Below are 16,718 nucleotides of genomic sequence, written 5' to 3' on the forward strand. Positions count from 1 at the left end.
CCCCAAATACACAACCACCTTGGGCACAATAAAAGACACATTCCAGCAGATTTAGCAAGAGTGCATCAAGGTTTCTATATGTAGGTACCTTGCTGAGAAGCAAGACCTGCAGTTGCATTCTTCTGTTAAAAGAGGGCAGCAGAGTGCACCAAGAGAACTTGGGGGAAGTAGCTTATGTTAACTACTTGCCATGATCTTTATAGATCCCTCTGTTTGACTGGGTGAATTCTAATTTCTGGGGTAGAGTAAGCAATTTTTGGATCTAGATGCTGTGCGCAACAGGAATGCTATATACTGCACTGTACTGCTACTGAAAAGTTACCAATTTTATAGGATGTTCAGGTAAGCGTTGTTTCAGAAAACAACTTGCTAGAGGCCCTAGGACAGATTACTGGGACAAAGGAAGAGGGTTTGGGGATTAGCACATCTCCTATGAAAGGTACAGTCACGCCCGAGACAACTCTGAGTGCCTCCTCAAATTCTAAGAAATGCGAACTGGGGTCCTACGCCTTTTAATGCCAGTGGATCTTTGTGTTTCAGACAAATGTGCACGCCTCCCAGAGCCCCTTGCAATGCACTTAGGGAAAGGCGGGAAGGTGCTGTGAAGCCCTCTCGCTGACAATGTCTCTCTTGTCTATAATGTATCTATGAGAGAGAGAGAAATAGGCAATGCGAGAGTGAAAAAGTAAAATGGAAATGTGTCTACTGAGACCAGTATAAGGGGAAATCCTCACAATCCAGGACCGACAGTTGATTGGGAGGGCGCTTACAGTTTTCTGACACCAGACCGGTACCTGAACTCACAAACCCAAACTGCAAAGTGATGCCCATTGCCACTAGACTGCCGACCCCCTTTCGGGGCCCCAACATATATCCTTTAGTCACACCTAGAGTTCCCAGGACAGTGCAGCATTCAGCGATTACACGAAAATATTGACAGCGCTAGTAGGCCATGCAAATGGCAGAGGTATGCTTTACAAAGCCCACGTAGCGTGCACAAAACAGCACATCAGTCAGGCCCACTTGAAGAGATGGTAAAGAGGAAATACTTCTGCTGCATCCAGTAAAACATAGAGATTGGCCTGCTTTAAAGCTTGACCATGTCCTTCATGGGTGTCTGTCAATATGATACTTCCCTGGTGCAAAGTTTACATTCGAAACGCCAGAACAACTAGGCCCAGAGCACAAAGATGCAGTCAGGTTGAAATAACGAGATACTGAAGAGCAATTTTGTATTTCAGAGTGGGAAAAGGAAGTATGACCCCGACGTGATTTGAACACACAACCTTCTGATCTGGAGTCAGACGCTCTACCATTGCGCCACGAGGTCCTTGTGGCAATCCACCTGGTGTGTCTGATGACAGAGTAAAGATAGGAGACGTACATGCACCTGCAGAGCCTCATTGCTTCTTTAGGTAGACTGGCTAGGATAGCTTCCTTCTGTGCATCAGTGCACGCTGCAGCCAAACCCTTCCCATGAAGTCTTGATGTTTATGAATTGAATGGCAAGTTTTGAAAAACTAAAGCAAGCGAGAAGAATTGCTTACAGTTTATTGGATTTTTTGGACGTCAGCAGACGAGACCTGCGAGAGGTAAACAGAAGTTCATAGTTGGTCATGCTGAATTTTTGAGCCAAAATGCATCGTGCCTGGGTGGGCTTGAACTTCCAACCTTTCGGTTAACAGCCGAACGCGCTAACCGATTGCGCCACAGAGACTCATGCAGTGCTTACACTGGGGCCTGATTGGTGTGCTGTTTGCTTATGCTTCCCAGGCAACCTGAAAATATTTCTAAAATAGCTCTATTTCCCACAGCAAATCAGGGTATCAAGCACTTCCCTACCTCCCCTAATCCACAAACACAGGGGATTTAGTAGAGGACAGAGCCCATCAACAGTGCACCAAATGTCCTCTGTGTAGGCATAACTTGCTATGAGGAGAAAGCCACAGTTGCGCACTTGTGTTAAAAGGGGACAGTAGGCTGAACCCAGAGAACACGGGAGAAATGACTCAGGTTTACTGAGTGGAACACTCTGTGTCTTTGTGCCAAAAACAGCAGCGTCTTTTCGGTTAACAGCCGAACGCGCTAACCAATTGTGCCACAGAGACTCACTGGCATGTGTGTTCTGCCTTTGGCCTGATTGCATTGCTATTTTTTTCTGATTGGCAGAAAACCTGAACTTTTTTTCTGAAAAAGGCATGCCTCTCTTAGCACTGCAGTGCATTAGACTGCTCCCTTGCTTCCCTGAGTCCCCAAATACACAACCACCTTGGGCACAATAGAAGACACATTCCAGCAGATTTAGCAAGAGTGCACCAAGGTTTCTATATGTAGGTACCTTGCTGAGAAGCAAGACCTGCAGTTGCATTCTTCTGTTAAAAGAGGGCAGCAGAGTGCACCAAGAGAACTTGGGGGAAGTAGCTTATGTTAACTACTTGCCATGATCTTTATAGATCCCTCTATTTGACTGGGTGAATTCTAATTTCTGGGGTAGAGTAAGCAATTTTTGGATCTAGATGCTGTGCGCAACAGGAATGCTATATACTGCACTGTACTGCTACTGAAAAGTTACCAATTTTACAGGATGTTCAGGTAAGCTTTGTTTCAGAAAACAACTTGCTAGAGGCACTAAGACAGATTACTGGGACAAAGGAAGAGGGTTTGGGGATTAGCACATCTCCTATGAAAGGTACAGTCACGCCCGAGACAACTCTGTGTGCCTCCTCAAATTCTAAGAAATGCGAACTGGGGTCCTACGCTTTTTATTGCCAGTGGATCTTTGTGTTTCAGACAAATGTGCACGCCTCCCAGAGCCCCATGCAATGCACTTAGGGAAATGGGGGAAGGTGCTGTGAAGCCCTCTCGCTGACAATGTCTCTCTTGTCTATAATGTATCTATGAGAGAGAGAGAAATAGGCAATGCGAGAGTGAAAAAGTAAAATGGAAATGTGTCTACTGAGACCAGTATAAGGGGAAATCCTCACAATCCAGGACCGACAGTTGATTGGGAGGGCGCTTACAGGTTTCCGACACCAGACCGGTACCTGAACTCACAAACCCAAACTGCAAAGTGATGGGCATTGCCACTAGACTGCCGACCCCCTTTCGGGGCCCCAGCATATATCCTTTAGTCACACCTAGAGTTCTTAGGACAGTGCAGCATTCAGCGATTACACGAAAATATTGACAGCGCTAGGAGGCCATGCAAATGGCAGAGGTATGCTTTACAAAGCCCACGTAGCGTGCACAAAACAGCACATCAGTCAGGCCCACTTGAAGAGATGGTAAAGAGGAAATACTTCTGCTGCATCCAGTAAAACATAGAGATTGGCCTGCTTTAAAGGTTGACCATGTCCTTCATGGGTGTCTGTCAATATGATACTTCCCTGCTGCAAAGCTTACATTCCAAACGCCAGAACAACTAGGCCCAGAGCACAAAGATGCAGTCAGGTTGAAATAACGAGATACTGAAGAGCAATTTTATATTTCAGAGTGGGAAAAGCAAATATGACCCCGACGTGATTTGAACACGCAACCTTCTGACCTGGAGTCAGACGTGCTACCATTGCGCCACGAGGTCCTTGTGGCAGTCCACCTGGTGTGTCTGATGACAGAATAAAGGTAGGAGACGTACATGCACCTGCAGAGCCTCATTGCTTCTTTAAGTAGACTGGCTAGGATAGCTTCCTTCTGTGCATCAGTACATGCTGCAGCCAAACCCTTCCCATGAAGTCTTGATGTTTATGAATTGAATGGCAAGTTTTGAAAAACTAAAGCAAGCGAGAAGAATTGCTTGCAGTTTATTGGATTTTTTGGACGTCAGCAGACGAGACCTGCGAGAGGTAAACAGAAGTTCATAGTTGGTCATGCTGAATTTTTGAGCCAAAATGCATCGTCCCTGGGTGGGCTTGAACCACCAACCTTTCGGTTAACAGCCGAACGCGCTAACCGATTGCGCCACAGAGACTCATGCAGTGCTTACACTGGGGCCTGATTGGTGTGCTGTTTGCTTATGCTTCCCAGGCAACCTGAAAATATTTCTAAAATAGCTCTATTTCCCACAGCAAATCAGGGTATCAAGCACTTCCCTACCTCCCCTAATCCACAAACACAGGGGATTTAGTAGAGGACAGAGCCCATCGACAGTGCACCAAATGTCCTCTGTGTAGGCATAACTTGCTATGAGGAGAAAGCCACAGTTGCGCACTTGTGTTAAAAGGGGACAGTAGGCTGAACCCAGAGAACACGGGAGAAATGACTCAGGTTTACTGAGTGGAACACTCTGTGTCTTTGTGCCAAAAACAGCAGCGTCTTTTCGGTTAACAGCCGAACGCGCTAACCAATTGTGCCACAGAGACTCACTGGCATGTGTGTTCTGCCTTTGGCCTGATTGCATTGCTATTTTTTTCTGATTGGCAGAAAACCTGAACTTTTTTTCTGAAAAAGGCATGCCTCTCTTAGCACTGCAGTGCATTAGACTGCTCCCTTGCTTCCCTGAGTCCCCAAATACACAACCACCTTGGGCACAATAGAAGACACATTCCAGCAGATTTAGCAAGAGTGCACCAAGGTTTCTATATGTAGGTACCTTGCTGAGAAGCAAGACCTGCAGTTGCATTCTTCTGTTAAAAGAGGGCAGCAGAGTGCACCAAGAGAACTTGGGGGAAGTAGCTTATGTTAACTACTTGCCATGATCTTTATAGATCCCTCTATTTGACTGGGTGAATTCTAATTTCTGGGGTAGAGTAAGCAATTTTTGGATCTAGATGCTGTGCGCAACAGGAATGCTATATACTGCACTGTACTGCTACTGAAAAGTTACCAATTTTACAGGATGTTCAGGTAAGCTTTGTTTCAGAAAACAACTTGCTAGAGGCACTAAGACAGATTACTGGGACAAAGGAAGAGGGTGTGGGGATTAGCACATCTCCTATGAAAGGTACAGTCACGCCCGAGACAACTCTGTGTGCCTCCTCAAATTCTAAGAAATGCGAACTGGGGTCCTACGCTTTTTATTGCCAGTGGATCTTTGTGTTTCAGACAAATGTGCACGCCTCCCAGAGCCCCATGCAATGCACTTAGGGAAATGGGGGAAGGTGCTGTGAAGCCCTCTCGCTGACAATGTCTCTCTTGTCTATAATGTATCTATGAGAGAGAGAGAAATAGGCAATGCGAGAGTGAAAAAGTAAAATGGAAATGTGTCTACTGAGACCAGTATAAGGGGAAATCCTCACAATCCAGGACCGACAGTTGATTGGGAGGGCGCTTACAGGTTTCCGACACCAGACCGGTACCTGAACTCACAAACCCAAACTGCAAAGTGATGGGCATTGCCACTAGACTGCCGACCCCCTTTCGGGGCCCCAGCATATATCCTTTAGTCACACCTAGAGTTCTTAGGACAGTGCAGCATTCAGCGATTACACGAAAATATTGACAGCGCTAGGAGGCCATGCAAATGGCAGAGGTATGCTTTACAAAGCCCACGTAGCGTGCACAAAACAGCACATCAGTCAGGCCCACTTGAAGAGATGGTAAAGAGGAAATACTTCTGCTGCATCCAGTAAAACATAGAGATTGGCCTGCTTTAAAGGTTGACCATGTCCTTCATGGGTGTCTGTCAATATGATACTTCCCTGCTGCAAAGCTTACATTCCAAACGCCAGAACAACTAGGCCCAGAGCACAAAGATGCAGTCAGGTTGAAATAACGAGATACTGAAGAGCAATTTTATATTTCAGAGTGGGAAAAGCAAATATGACCCCGACGTGATTTGAACACGCAACCTTCTGACCTGGAGTCAGACGTGCTACCATTTCGCCACGAGGTCCTTGTGGCAGTCCACCTGGTGTGTCTGATGACAGAATAAAGGTAGGAGACGTACATGCACCTGCAGAGCCTCATTGCTTCTTTAAGTAGACTGGCTAGGATAGCTTCCTTCTGTGCATCAGTACATGCTGCAGCCAAACCCTTCCCATGAAGTCTTGATGTTTATGAATTGAATGGCAAGTTTTGAAAAACTAAAGCAAGCGAGAAGAATTGCTTGCAGTTTATTGGATTTTTTGGACGTCAGCAGACGAGACCTGCGAGAGGTAAACAGAAGTTCATAGTTGGTCATGCTGAATTTTTGAGCCAAAATGCATCGTCCCTGGGTGGGCTTGAACCACCAACCTTTCGGTTAACAGCCGAACGCGCTAACCGATTGCGCCACAGAGACTCATGCAGTGCTTACACTGGGGCCTGATTGGTGTGCTGTTTGCTTATGCTTCCCAGGCAACCTGAAAATATTTCTAAAATAGCTCTATTTCCCACAGCAAATCAGGGTATCAAGCACTTCCCTACCTCCCCTAATCCACAAACACAGGGGATTTAGTAGAGGACAGAGCCCATCAACAGTGCACCAAATGTCCTCTGTGTAGGCATAACTTGCTATGAGGAGAAAGCCACAGTTGCGCACTTGTGTTAAAAGGGGACAGTAGGCTGAACCCAGAGAACACGGGAGAAATGACTCAGGTTTACTGAGTGGAACACTCTGTGTCTTTGTGCCAAAAACAGCAGCGTCTTTTCGGTTAACAGCCGAACGCGCTAACCAATTGTGCCACAGAGACTCACTGGCATGTGTGTTCTGCCTTTGGCCTGATTGCATTGCTACTTTTTTCTGATTGGCAGAAAACCTGAACTTTTTTCTGAAAAAGGCATGCCTCTCTTAGCACTGCAGTGCATTAGACTGCTCCCTTGCTTCCCTGAGTCCCCAAATACACAACCACCTTGGGCACAATAGAAGACACATTCCAGCAGATTTAGCAAGAGTGCACCAAGGTTTCTATATGTAGGTACCTTGCTGAGAAGCAAGACCTGCAGTTGCATTCTTCTGTTAAAAGAGGGCAGCAGAGTGCACCAAGAGAACTTGGGGGAAGTAGCTTATGTTAACTACTTGCCATGATCTTTATAGATCCCTCTATTTGACTGGGTGAATTCTAATTTCTGGGGTAGAGTAAGCAATTTTTGGATCTAGATGCTGTGCGCAACAGGAATGCTATATACTGCACTGTACTGCTACTGAAAAGTTACCAATTTTACAGGATGTTCAGGTAAGCTTTGTTTCAGAAAACAACTTGCTAGAGGCCCTAGGACAGATTACTGGGACAAAGGAAGAGGGATTGGGGATTAGCACATCTCCTATGAAAGGTACAGTCACGCCCGAGACAACTCTGAGTGCCTCCTCAAATTCTAAGAAATGCGAACTGGGGTCCTACGCTTTTTATTGCCAGTGGATCTTTGTGTTTCAGACAAATGTGCACGCCTCCCAGAGCCCCTTGCAATGCACTTAGGGAAATGGGGGAAGGTGCTGTGCAACCCTCTCGCTGACAATATCTCTCTTGTCTATAATGTATCTATGAGAGAGAGAGAAATAGGCAATGTGAGAGTGAAAAAGTAAAATGGAAATGTGTCTACTGAGACCAGTATAAGGGGAAATCCTCACAATCCAGGACCGACAGTTGATTGGGAGGGCGCTTACAGGTTTCCGACACCAGACCGGTACCTGAACTCACAAACCCAAACTGCAAAGTGATGGGCATTGCCACTAGACTGCCGACCCCCTTTCAGGGCCCCAGCATATATCCTTTAGTCACACCTAGAGTTCCCAGGACAGTGCAGCATTCAGCGATTACACGAAAATATTGACAGCGCTAGGAGGCCATGCAAATGGCAGAGGTATGCTTTACAAAGCCCACGTAGCGTGCACAAAACAGCACATCAGTCAGGCCCACTTGAAGAGATGGTAAAGAGGAAATACTTCTGCTGCATCCAGTAAAACATAGAGATTGGCCTGCTTTAAAGGTTGACCATGTCCTTCATGGGTGTCTGTCAATATGATACTTCCCTGCTGCAAAGCTTACATTCCAAACGCCAGAACAACTAGGCCCAGAGCACAAAGATGCAGTCAGGTTGAAATAACGAGATACTGAAGAGCAATTTTGTATTTCAGAGTGGGAAAAGCAAATATGACCCCGACGTGATTTGAACACGCAACCTTCTGACCTGGAGTCAGACGTGCTACCATTGCGCCACGAGGTCCTTGTGGCAGTCCACCTGGTGTGTCTGATGACAGAATAAAGGTAGGAGACGTACATGGACCTGCAGAGCCTCATTGCTTCTTTAAGTAGACTGGCTAGGATAGCTTCCTTCTGTGCATCAGTACACGCTGCAGCCAAACCCTTCCCATGAAGTCTTGATGTTTATGAATTGAATGGCAAGTTTTGAAAAACTAAAGCAAGCGAGAAGAATTGCTTGCAGTTTATTGGATTTTTTGGACGTCAGCAGACGAGACCTGCGAGAGGTAAACAGAAGTTCATAGTTGGTCATGCTGAATTTTTGAGCCAAAATGCATCGTCCCTGGGTGGGCTTGAACCACCAACCTTTCGGTTAACAGCCGAACGCGCTAACCGATTGCGCCACAGAGACTCATGCAGTGCTTACACTGGGGCCTGATTGGTGTGCTGTTTGCTTATGCTTCCCAGGCAACCTGAAAATATTTCTAAAATAGCTCTATTTCCCACAGCAAATCAGGGTATCAAGCACTTCCCTACCTCCCCTAATCCACAAACACAGGGGATTTAGTAGAGGACAGAGCCCATCAACAGTGCACCAAATGTCCTCTGTGTAGGCATAACTTGCTATGAGGAGAAAGCCACAGTTGCGCACTTGTGTTAAAAGGGGACAGTAGGCTGAACCCAGAGAACACGGGAGAAATGACTCAGGTTTACTGAGTGGAACACTCTGTGTCTTTGTGCCAAAAACAGCAGCGTCTTTTCGGTTAACAGCCGAACGCGCTAACCAATTGTGCCACAGAGACTCACTGGCATGTGTGTTCTGCCTTTGGCCTGATTGCATTGCTATTTTTTTCTGATTGGCAGAAAACCTGAACTTTTTTTCTGAAAAAGGCATGCCTCTCTTAGCACTGCAGTGCATTAGACTGCTCCCTTGCTTCCCTGAGTCCCCAAATACACAACCACCTTGGGCACAATAGAAGACACATTCCAGCAGATTTAGCAAGAGTGCACCAAGGTTTCTATATGTAGGTACCTTGCTGAGAAGCAAGACCTGCAGTTGCATTCTTCTGTTAAAAGAGGGCAGCAGAGTGCACCAAGAGAACTTGGGGGAAGTAGCTTATGTTAACTACTTGCCATGATCTTTATAGATCCCTCTATTTGACTGGGTGAATTCTAATTTCTGGGGTAGAGTAAGCAATTTTTGGATCTAGATGCTGTGCGCAACAGGAATGCTATATACTGCACTGTACTGCTACTGAAAAGTTACCAATTTTACAGGATGTTCAGGTAAGCTTTGTTTCAGAAAACAACTTGCTAGAGGCACTAAGACAGATTACTGGGACAAAGGAAGAGGGTTTGGGGATTAGCACATCTCCTATGAAAGGTACAGTCACGCCCGAGACAACTCTGTGTGCCTCCTCAAATTCTAAGAAATGCGAACTGGGGTCCTACGCTTTTTATTGCCAGTGGATCTTTGTGTTTCAGACAAATGTGCACGCCTCCCAGAGCCCCATGCAATGCACTTAGGGAAATGGGGGAAGGTGCTGTGAAGCCCTCTCGCTGACAATGTCTCTCTTGTCTATAATGTATCTATGAGAGAGAGAGAAATAGGCAATGCGAGAGTGAAAAAGTAAAATGGAAATGTGTCTACTGAGACCAGTATAAGGGGAAATCCTCACAATCCAGGACCGACAGTTGATTGGGAGGGCGCTTACAGGTTTCCGACACCAGACCGGTACCTGAACTCACAAACCCAAACTGCAAAGTGATGGGCATTGCCACTAGACTGCCGACCCCCTTTCGGGGCCCCAGCATATATCCTTTAGTCACACCTAGAGTTCTTAGGACAGTGCAGCATTCAGCGATTACACGAAAATATTGACAGCGCTAGGAGGCCATGCAAATGGCAGAGGTATGCTTTACAAAGCCCACGTAGCGTGCACAAAACAGCACATCAGTCAGGCCCATTTGAAGAGATGGTAAAGAGGAAATACTTCTGCTGCATCCAGTAAAACATAGAGATTGGCCTGCTTTAAAGGTTGACCATGTCCTTCATGGGTGTCTGTCAATATGATACTTCCCTGCTGCAAAGCTTACATTCCAAACGCCAGAACAACTAGGCCCAGAGCACAAAGATGCAGTCAGGTTGAAATAACGAGATACTGAAGAGCAATTTTATATTTCAGAGTGGGAAAAGCAAATATGACCCAGACGTGATTTGAACACGCAACCTTCTGACCTGGAGTCAGACGTGCTACCATTGCGCCACGAGGTCCTTGTGGCAGTCCACCTGGTGTGTCTGATGACAGAATAAAGGTAGGAGACGTACATGCACCTGCAGAGCCTCATTGCTTCTTTAAGTAGACTGGCTAGGATAGCTTCCTTCTGTGCATCAGTACATGCTGCAGCCAAACCCTTCCCATGAAGTCTTGATGTTTATGAATTGAATGGCAAGTTTTGAAAAACTAAAGCAAGCGAGAAGAATTGCTTGCAGTTTATTGGATTTTTTGGACGTCAGCAGACGAGACCTGCGAGAGGTAAACAGAAGTTCATAGTTGGTCATGCTGAATTTTTGAGCCAAAATGCATCGTCCCTGGGTGGGCTTGAACCACCAACCTTTCGGTTAACAGCCGAACGCGCTAACCGATTGCGCCACAGAGACTCATGCAGTGCTTACACTGGGGCCTGATTGGTGTGCTGTTTGCTTATGCTTCCCAGGCAACCTGAAAATATTTCTAAAATAGCTCTATTTCCCACAGCAAATCAGGGTATCAAGCACTTCCCTACCTCCCCTAATCCACAAACACAGGGGATTTAGTAGAGGACAGAGCCCATCAACAGTGCACCAAATGTCCTCTGTGTAGGCATAACTTGCTATGAGGAGAAAGCCACAGTTGCGCACTTGTGTTAAAAGGGGACAGTAGGCTGAACCCAGAGAACACGGGAGAAATGACTCAGGTTTACTGAGTGGAACACTCTGTGTCTTTGTGCCAAAAACAGCAGCGTCTTTTCGGTTAACAGCCGAACGCGCTAACCAATTGTGCCACAGAGACTCACTGGCATGTGTGTTCTGCCTTTGGCCTGATTGCATTGCTATTTTTTTCTGATTGGCAGAAAACCTGAACTTTTTTCTGAAAAAGGCATGCCTCTCTTAGCACTGCAGTGCATTAGACTGCTCCCTTGCTTCCCTGAGTCCCCAAATACACAACCACCTTGGGCACAATAGAAGACACATTCCAGCAGATTTAGCAAGAGTGCACCAAGGTTTCTATATGTAGGTACCTTGCTGAGAAGCAAGACCTGCAGTTGCATTCTTCTGTTAAAAGAGGGCAGCAGAGTGCACCAAGAGAACTTGGGGGAAGTAGCTTATGTTAACTACTTGCCATGATCTTTATAGATCCCTCTATTTGACTGGGTGAATTCTAATTTCTGGGGTAGAGTAAGCAATTTTTGGATCTAGATGCTGTGCGCAACAGGAATGCTATATACTGCACTGTACTGCTACTGAAAAGTTACCAATTTTACAGGATGTTCAGGTAAGCTTTGTTTCAGAAAACAACTTGCTAGAGGCCCTAGGACAGATTACTGGGACAAAGGAAGAGGGTTTGGGGATTAGCACATCTCCTATGAAAGGTACAGTCACGCCCGAGACAACTCTGAGTGCCTCCTCAAATTCTAAGAAATGCGAACTGGGGTCCTACGCTTTTTATTGCCAGTGGATCTTTGTGTTTCAGACAAATGAGCACGCCTCCCAGAGCCCCTTGCAATGCACTTAGGGAAATGGGGGAAGGTGCTGTGCAACCCTCTCGCTGACAATGTCTCTCTTGTCTATAATGTATCTATGAGAGAGAGAGAAATAGGCAATGTGAGAGTGAAAAAGTAAAATGGAAATGTGTCTACTGAGACCAGTATAAGGGGAAATCCTCACAATCCAGGACCGACAGTTGATTGGGAGGGCGCTTACCGGTTTCCGACACCAGACCGGTACCTGAACTCACAAACCCAAACTGCAAAGTGATGGGCATTGCCACTAGACTGCCGACCCCCTTTCGGGGCCCCAGCATATATCCTTTAGTCACACCTAGAGTTCCCAGGACAGTGCAGCATTCAGCGATTACACGAAAATATTGACAGCGCTAGGAGGCCATGCAAATGGCAGAGGTATGCTTTACAAAGCCCACGTAGCGTGCACAAAACAGCACATCAGTCAGGCCCACTTGAAGAGATGGTAAGGAGGAAATACTTCTGCTGCATCCAGTAAAACATAGAGATTGTCCTGCTTTAAAGGTTGACCATGTCCTTCATGGGTGTCTGTCAATATGATACTTCCCTGCTGCAAAGCTTACATTCGAAACGCCAGAACAACTAGGCCCAGAGCACAAAGATGCAGTCAGGTTGAAATAACGAGATACTGAAGAGCAATTTTGTATTTCAGAGTGGGAAAAGCAAATATGCCCCCGACGTGATTTGAACACGAAACCTTCTGATCTGGAGTCAGACGCGCTACCATTGCGCCACGAGGTCCTTGCGGCAGTTCACCTGGTGTGTCTGATGACAGAATAAAGGTAGGAGACGTACACGCACCTGCAGAGCCTCATTGCTTCTTTAAGTAGACTGGCTAGGATAGCTTCCTTCTGTGCATCAGTACACGCTGCAGCCAAACCCTTCCCATGAAGTCTTGATGTTTATGAATTGAATGGCAAGTTTTGAAAAACTAAAGCAAGCGAGAAGAATTGCTTGCAGTTTATTGGATTTTTTGGACGTCAGCAGACGAGACCTGCGAGAGGTAAACAGAAGTTCATAGTTGGTCACGCTGAATTTTTGAGCCAAAATGCACCGTCCCTGGGTGGGCTTGAACCACCAACCTTTCGGTTAACAGCCGAACGCGCTAACCGATTGCGCCACAGAGACTCATGCAGTTCTTACACAGGGGCCTGATTGGTGTGCTGTTTGCTTATGCTTCCCAGGCAACCTGAAAATATTTCTAAAATAGCTCTATTTCCCACAGCAAATCAGGGTATCAAGCACTTCCCTACCTCCCCTAATCCACAAACACAGGGGATTTAGTAGAGGACAGAGCCCATCAACAGTGCACCAAATGTCCTCTGTATAGGCATAACTTGCTATGAGGAGAAAGCCACAGTTGCGCACTTGTGTTAAAAGGGGACAGTAGGCTGAACCCAGAGAACACGGGAGAAATGACTCAGGTTTACTGAGTGGAACACTCTGTGTGTTTGTGCCAAAAACAGCAGCGTCTTTTCGGTTAACAGCCGAACGCGCTAACCAATTGCGCCACAGAGACTCACTGGCATGTGTGTTCTGCCTTTGGCCTGATTGCATTGCTATTTTTTTCTGATTGGCAGAAAACCTGAACTTTTTTCTGAAAAAGGCATGCCTCTCTTAGCACTGCAGTGCATTAGACTGCTCCCTTGCTTCCCTGAGTCCCCAAATACACAACCACCTTGGGCACAATAGAAGACACATTCCAGCAGATTTAGCAAGAGTGCACCAAGGATTCTATATGTAGGTACCTTGCTGAGAAGCAAGACCTGCAGTTGCATTCTTCTGTTAAAAGAGGGCAGCAGAGTGCACCAAGAGAACTTGGGGGAAGTAGCTTATGTTAACTACTTGCCATGCTCTTTATAGATCCCTCTGTTTGACTGGGTGAATTCTAATTTCTGGGGTAGAGTAAGCAATTTTTGGATCTAGATGCTGTGCGCAACAGGAATGCTATATACTGCACTGTACTGCTACTGAAAAGTTACCAATTTTACAGGATGTTCAGGTAAGCTTTGTTTCAGAAAACAACTTGCTAGAGGCCCTAGGACAGATTACTGGGACAAAGGAAGAGGGTTTGGGGATTAGCACATCTCCTATGAAAGGTACAGTCACGCCCGAGACAACTCTGAGTGCCTCCTCAAATTCTAAGAAATGCGAACTGGGGTCCTACGCTTTTTATTGCCAGTGGATCTTTGTGTTTCAGACAAATGTGCACGCCTCCCAGAGCCCCTTGCAATGCACTTAGGGAAATGGGGGAAGGTGCTGTGCAACCCTCTCGCTGACAATGTCTCTCTTGTCTATAATGTATCTATGAGAGAGAGAGAAATAGGCAATGTGAGAGTGAAAAAGTAAAATGGAAATGTGTCTACTGAGACCAGTATAAGGGGAAATCCTCACAATCCAGGACCGACAGTTGATTGGGAGGGCGCTTACAGGTTTCCGACACCAGACCGGTACCTGAACTCACAAACCCAAACTGCAAAGTGATGGGCATTGCCACTAGACTGCCGACCCCCTTTCGGGGCCCCAGCATATATCCTTTAGTCACACCTAGAGTTCCCAGGACAGTGCAGCATTCAGCGATTACACGAAAATATTGACAGCGCTAGGAGGCCATGCAAATGGCAGAGGTATGCTTTACAAAGCCCACGTAGCGTGCACAAAACAGCACATCAGTCAGGCCCACTTGAAGAGATGGTAAGGAGGAAATACTTCTGCTGCATCCAGTAAAACATAGAGATTGTCCTGCTTTAAAGGTTGACCATGTCCTTCATGGGTGTCTGTCAATATGATACTTCCCTGCTGCAAAGCTTACATTCGAAACGCCAGAACAACTAGGCCCAGAGCACAAAGATGCAGTCAGGTTGAAATAACGAGATACTGAAGAGCAATTTTGTATTTCAGAGTGGGAAAAGCAAATATGCCCCCGACGTGATTTGAACACGAAACCTTCTGATCTGGAGTCAGACGCGCTACCATTGCGCCACGAGGTCCTTGCGGCAGTTCACCTGGTGTGTCTGATGACAGAATAAAGGTAGGAGACGTACACGCACCTGCAGAGCCTCATTGCTTCTTTAAGTAGACTGGCTAGGATAGCTTCCTTCTGTGCATCAGTACACGCTGCAGCCAAACCCTTCCCATGAAGTCTTGATGTTTATGAATTGAATGGCAAGTTTTGAAAAACTAAAGCAAGCGAGAAGAATTGCTTGCAGTTTATTGGATTTTTTGGACGTCAGCAGACGAGACCTGCGAGAGGTAAACAGAAGTTCATAGTTGGTCACGCTGAATTTTTGAGCCAAAATGCACCGTCCCTGGGTGGGCTTGAACCACCAACCTTTCAGTTAACAGCCGAACGCGCTAACCGATTGCGCCACAGAGACTCATGCAGTTCTTACACAGGGGCCTGATTGGTGTGCTGTTTGCTTATGCTTCCCAGGCAACCTGAAAATATTTCTAAAATAGCTCTATTTCCCACAGCAAATCAGGGTATCAAGCACTTCCCTACCTCCCCTAATCCACAAACACAGGGGATTTAGTAGAGGACAGAGCCCATCAACAGTGCACCAAATGTCCTCTGTATAGGCATAACTTGCTATGAGGAGAAAGCCACAGTTGCGCACTTGTGTTAAAAGGGGACAGTAGGCTGAACCCAGAGAACACGGGAGAAATGACTCAGGTTTACTGAGTGGAACACTCTGTGTGTTTGTGCCAAAAACAGCAGCGTCTTTTCGGTTAACAGCCGAACGCGCTAACCAATTGCGCCACAGAGACTCACTGGCATGTGTGTTCTGCCTTTGGCCTGATTGCATTGCTATTTTTTTCTGATTGGCAGAAAACCTGAACTTTTTTCTGAAAAAGGCATGCCTCTCTTAGCACTGCAGTGCATTAGACTGCTCCCTTGCTTCCCTGAGTCCCCAAATACACAACCACCTTGGGCACAATAGAAGACACATTCCAGCAGATTTAGCAAGAGTGCACCAAGGATTCTATATGTAGGTACCTTGCTGAGAAGCAAGACCTGCAGTTGCATTCTTCTGTTAAAAGAGGGCAGCAGAGTGCACCAAGAGAACTTGGGGGAAGTAGCTTATGTTAACTACTTGCCATGCTCTTTATAGATCCCTCTGTTTGACTGGGTGAATTCTAATTTCTGGGGTAGATTAAGCAATTTTTGGATCTAGATGCTGTGCGCAACAGGAATGCTATATACTGCACTGTACTGCTACTGAAAAGTTACCAATTTTACAGGATGTTCAGGTAAGCTTTGTTTCAGAAAACAACTTGCTAGAGGCACTAAGACAGATTACTGGGACAAAGGAAGAGGGTTTGGGGATTAGCACATCTCCTATGAAAGGTACAGTCACGCCCGAGACAACTCTGAGTGTCACCTCAAATTCTAAGAAATGCAAACTAGGGTCCTACGCCTTTTATTGCCAGTGGATCTTTGTGTTTCAGACAAATGTGCACGCCTCCCAGAGCCCCTTGCAATGCACTTAGGGAAATGGGGGAAGGTGCTGTGAAGCCCTCTCGCTGACAATGTCTCTCTTGTCTATAATGTATCTATGAGAGAGAGAGAAATAGGCAATGCGAGAGTGAAAAAGTAAAATGGAAATGTGTCTACTGAGACCAGTATAAGGGGAAATCCTAACAATCCAGGACCGACAGTTGATTGGGAGGGCGCTTACAGGTTTCCGACACCAGACCGGTACCTGAACTCACAAACCCAAACTGCAAAGTGATGCCCATTGCCACTAGACTGCCGACCCCCTTTCGGGGCCCCAGCATATATCCTTTAGTCGAACCTAGAGTTCCCAGGACAGTGCAGCATTCAGCGATTACACGAAAATATTGACAGCGCTAGGAGGCCATGCAAATGGCAGAGGTATG

At 46.3% G+C, this 16,718-nt stretch overlaps 11 non-coding genes across 11 annotated transcripts; all 11 read right to left on the bottom strand.

The window, feature by feature from the left end:
* Positions 1-1,258: 1,258 nt before the first annotated feature.
* On the bottom strand, positions 1,259-1,330 carry TRNAW-CCA (transfer RNA tryptophan (anticodon CCA)). The gene has a single exon. It is a non-coding gene; the product is annotated as a tRNA-Trp (tRNA).
* A 2,178-nt stretch (positions 1,331-3,508) lies between these two features.
* TRNAW-CCA (transfer RNA tryptophan (anticodon CCA)) lies at positions 3,509-3,580 on the bottom strand. Its single transcript has one exon. It is a non-coding gene; the product is annotated as a tRNA-Trp (tRNA).
* Positions 3,581-3,893: 313 nt separating this feature from the next.
* TRNAN-GUU (transfer RNA asparagine (anticodon GUU)) lies at positions 3,894-3,967 on the bottom strand. Its single transcript has one exon. It is a non-coding gene; the product is annotated as a tRNA-Asn (tRNA).
* Positions 3,968-6,143: 2,176 nt separating this feature from the next.
* Positions 6,144-6,217, bottom strand: TRNAN-GUU (transfer RNA asparagine (anticodon GUU)). The gene has a single exon. It is a non-coding gene; the product is annotated as a tRNA-Asn (tRNA).
* Positions 6,218-8,007: 1,790 nt separating this feature from the next.
* Positions 8,008-8,079, bottom strand: TRNAW-CCA (transfer RNA tryptophan (anticodon CCA)). The gene has a single exon. It is a non-coding gene; the product is annotated as a tRNA-Trp (tRNA).
* Positions 8,080-8,392: 313 nt separating this feature from the next.
* On the bottom strand, positions 8,393-8,466 carry TRNAN-GUU (transfer RNA asparagine (anticodon GUU)). Its single transcript has one exon. It is a non-coding gene; the product is annotated as a tRNA-Asn (tRNA).
* Positions 8,467-10,642: 2,176 nt separating this feature from the next.
* TRNAN-GUU (transfer RNA asparagine (anticodon GUU)) lies at positions 10,643-10,716 on the bottom strand. The gene has a single exon. It is a non-coding gene; the product is annotated as a tRNA-Asn (tRNA).
* A 1,790-nt stretch (positions 10,717-12,506) lies between these two features.
* Positions 12,507-12,578, bottom strand: TRNAW-CCA (transfer RNA tryptophan (anticodon CCA)). The gene has a single exon. It is a non-coding gene; the product is annotated as a tRNA-Trp (tRNA).
* A 313-nt stretch (positions 12,579-12,891) lies between these two features.
* Positions 12,892-12,965, bottom strand: TRNAN-GUU (transfer RNA asparagine (anticodon GUU)). The gene has a single exon. It is a non-coding gene; the product is annotated as a tRNA-Asn (tRNA).
* A 1,790-nt stretch (positions 12,966-14,755) lies between these two features.
* Positions 14,756-14,827, bottom strand: TRNAW-CCA (transfer RNA tryptophan (anticodon CCA)). The gene has a single exon. It is a non-coding gene; the product is annotated as a tRNA-Trp (tRNA).
* A 313-nt stretch (positions 14,828-15,140) lies between these two features.
* Positions 15,141-15,214, bottom strand: TRNAN-GUU (transfer RNA asparagine (anticodon GUU)). The gene has a single exon. It is a non-coding gene; the product is annotated as a tRNA-Asn (tRNA).
* Positions 15,215-16,718: the final 1,504 nt, after the last annotated feature.

The sequence above is a fragment of the Ambystoma mexicanum genome, chromosome 11 (genome assembly GCF_040938575.1).
Source record: "Ambystoma mexicanum isolate Mex_15411 chromosome 11, UKY_AmexF1_1, whole genome shotgun sequence".
Lineage (NCBI taxonomy): Eukaryota > Metazoa > Chordata > Amphibia > Caudata > Ambystomatidae > Ambystoma > Ambystoma mexicanum.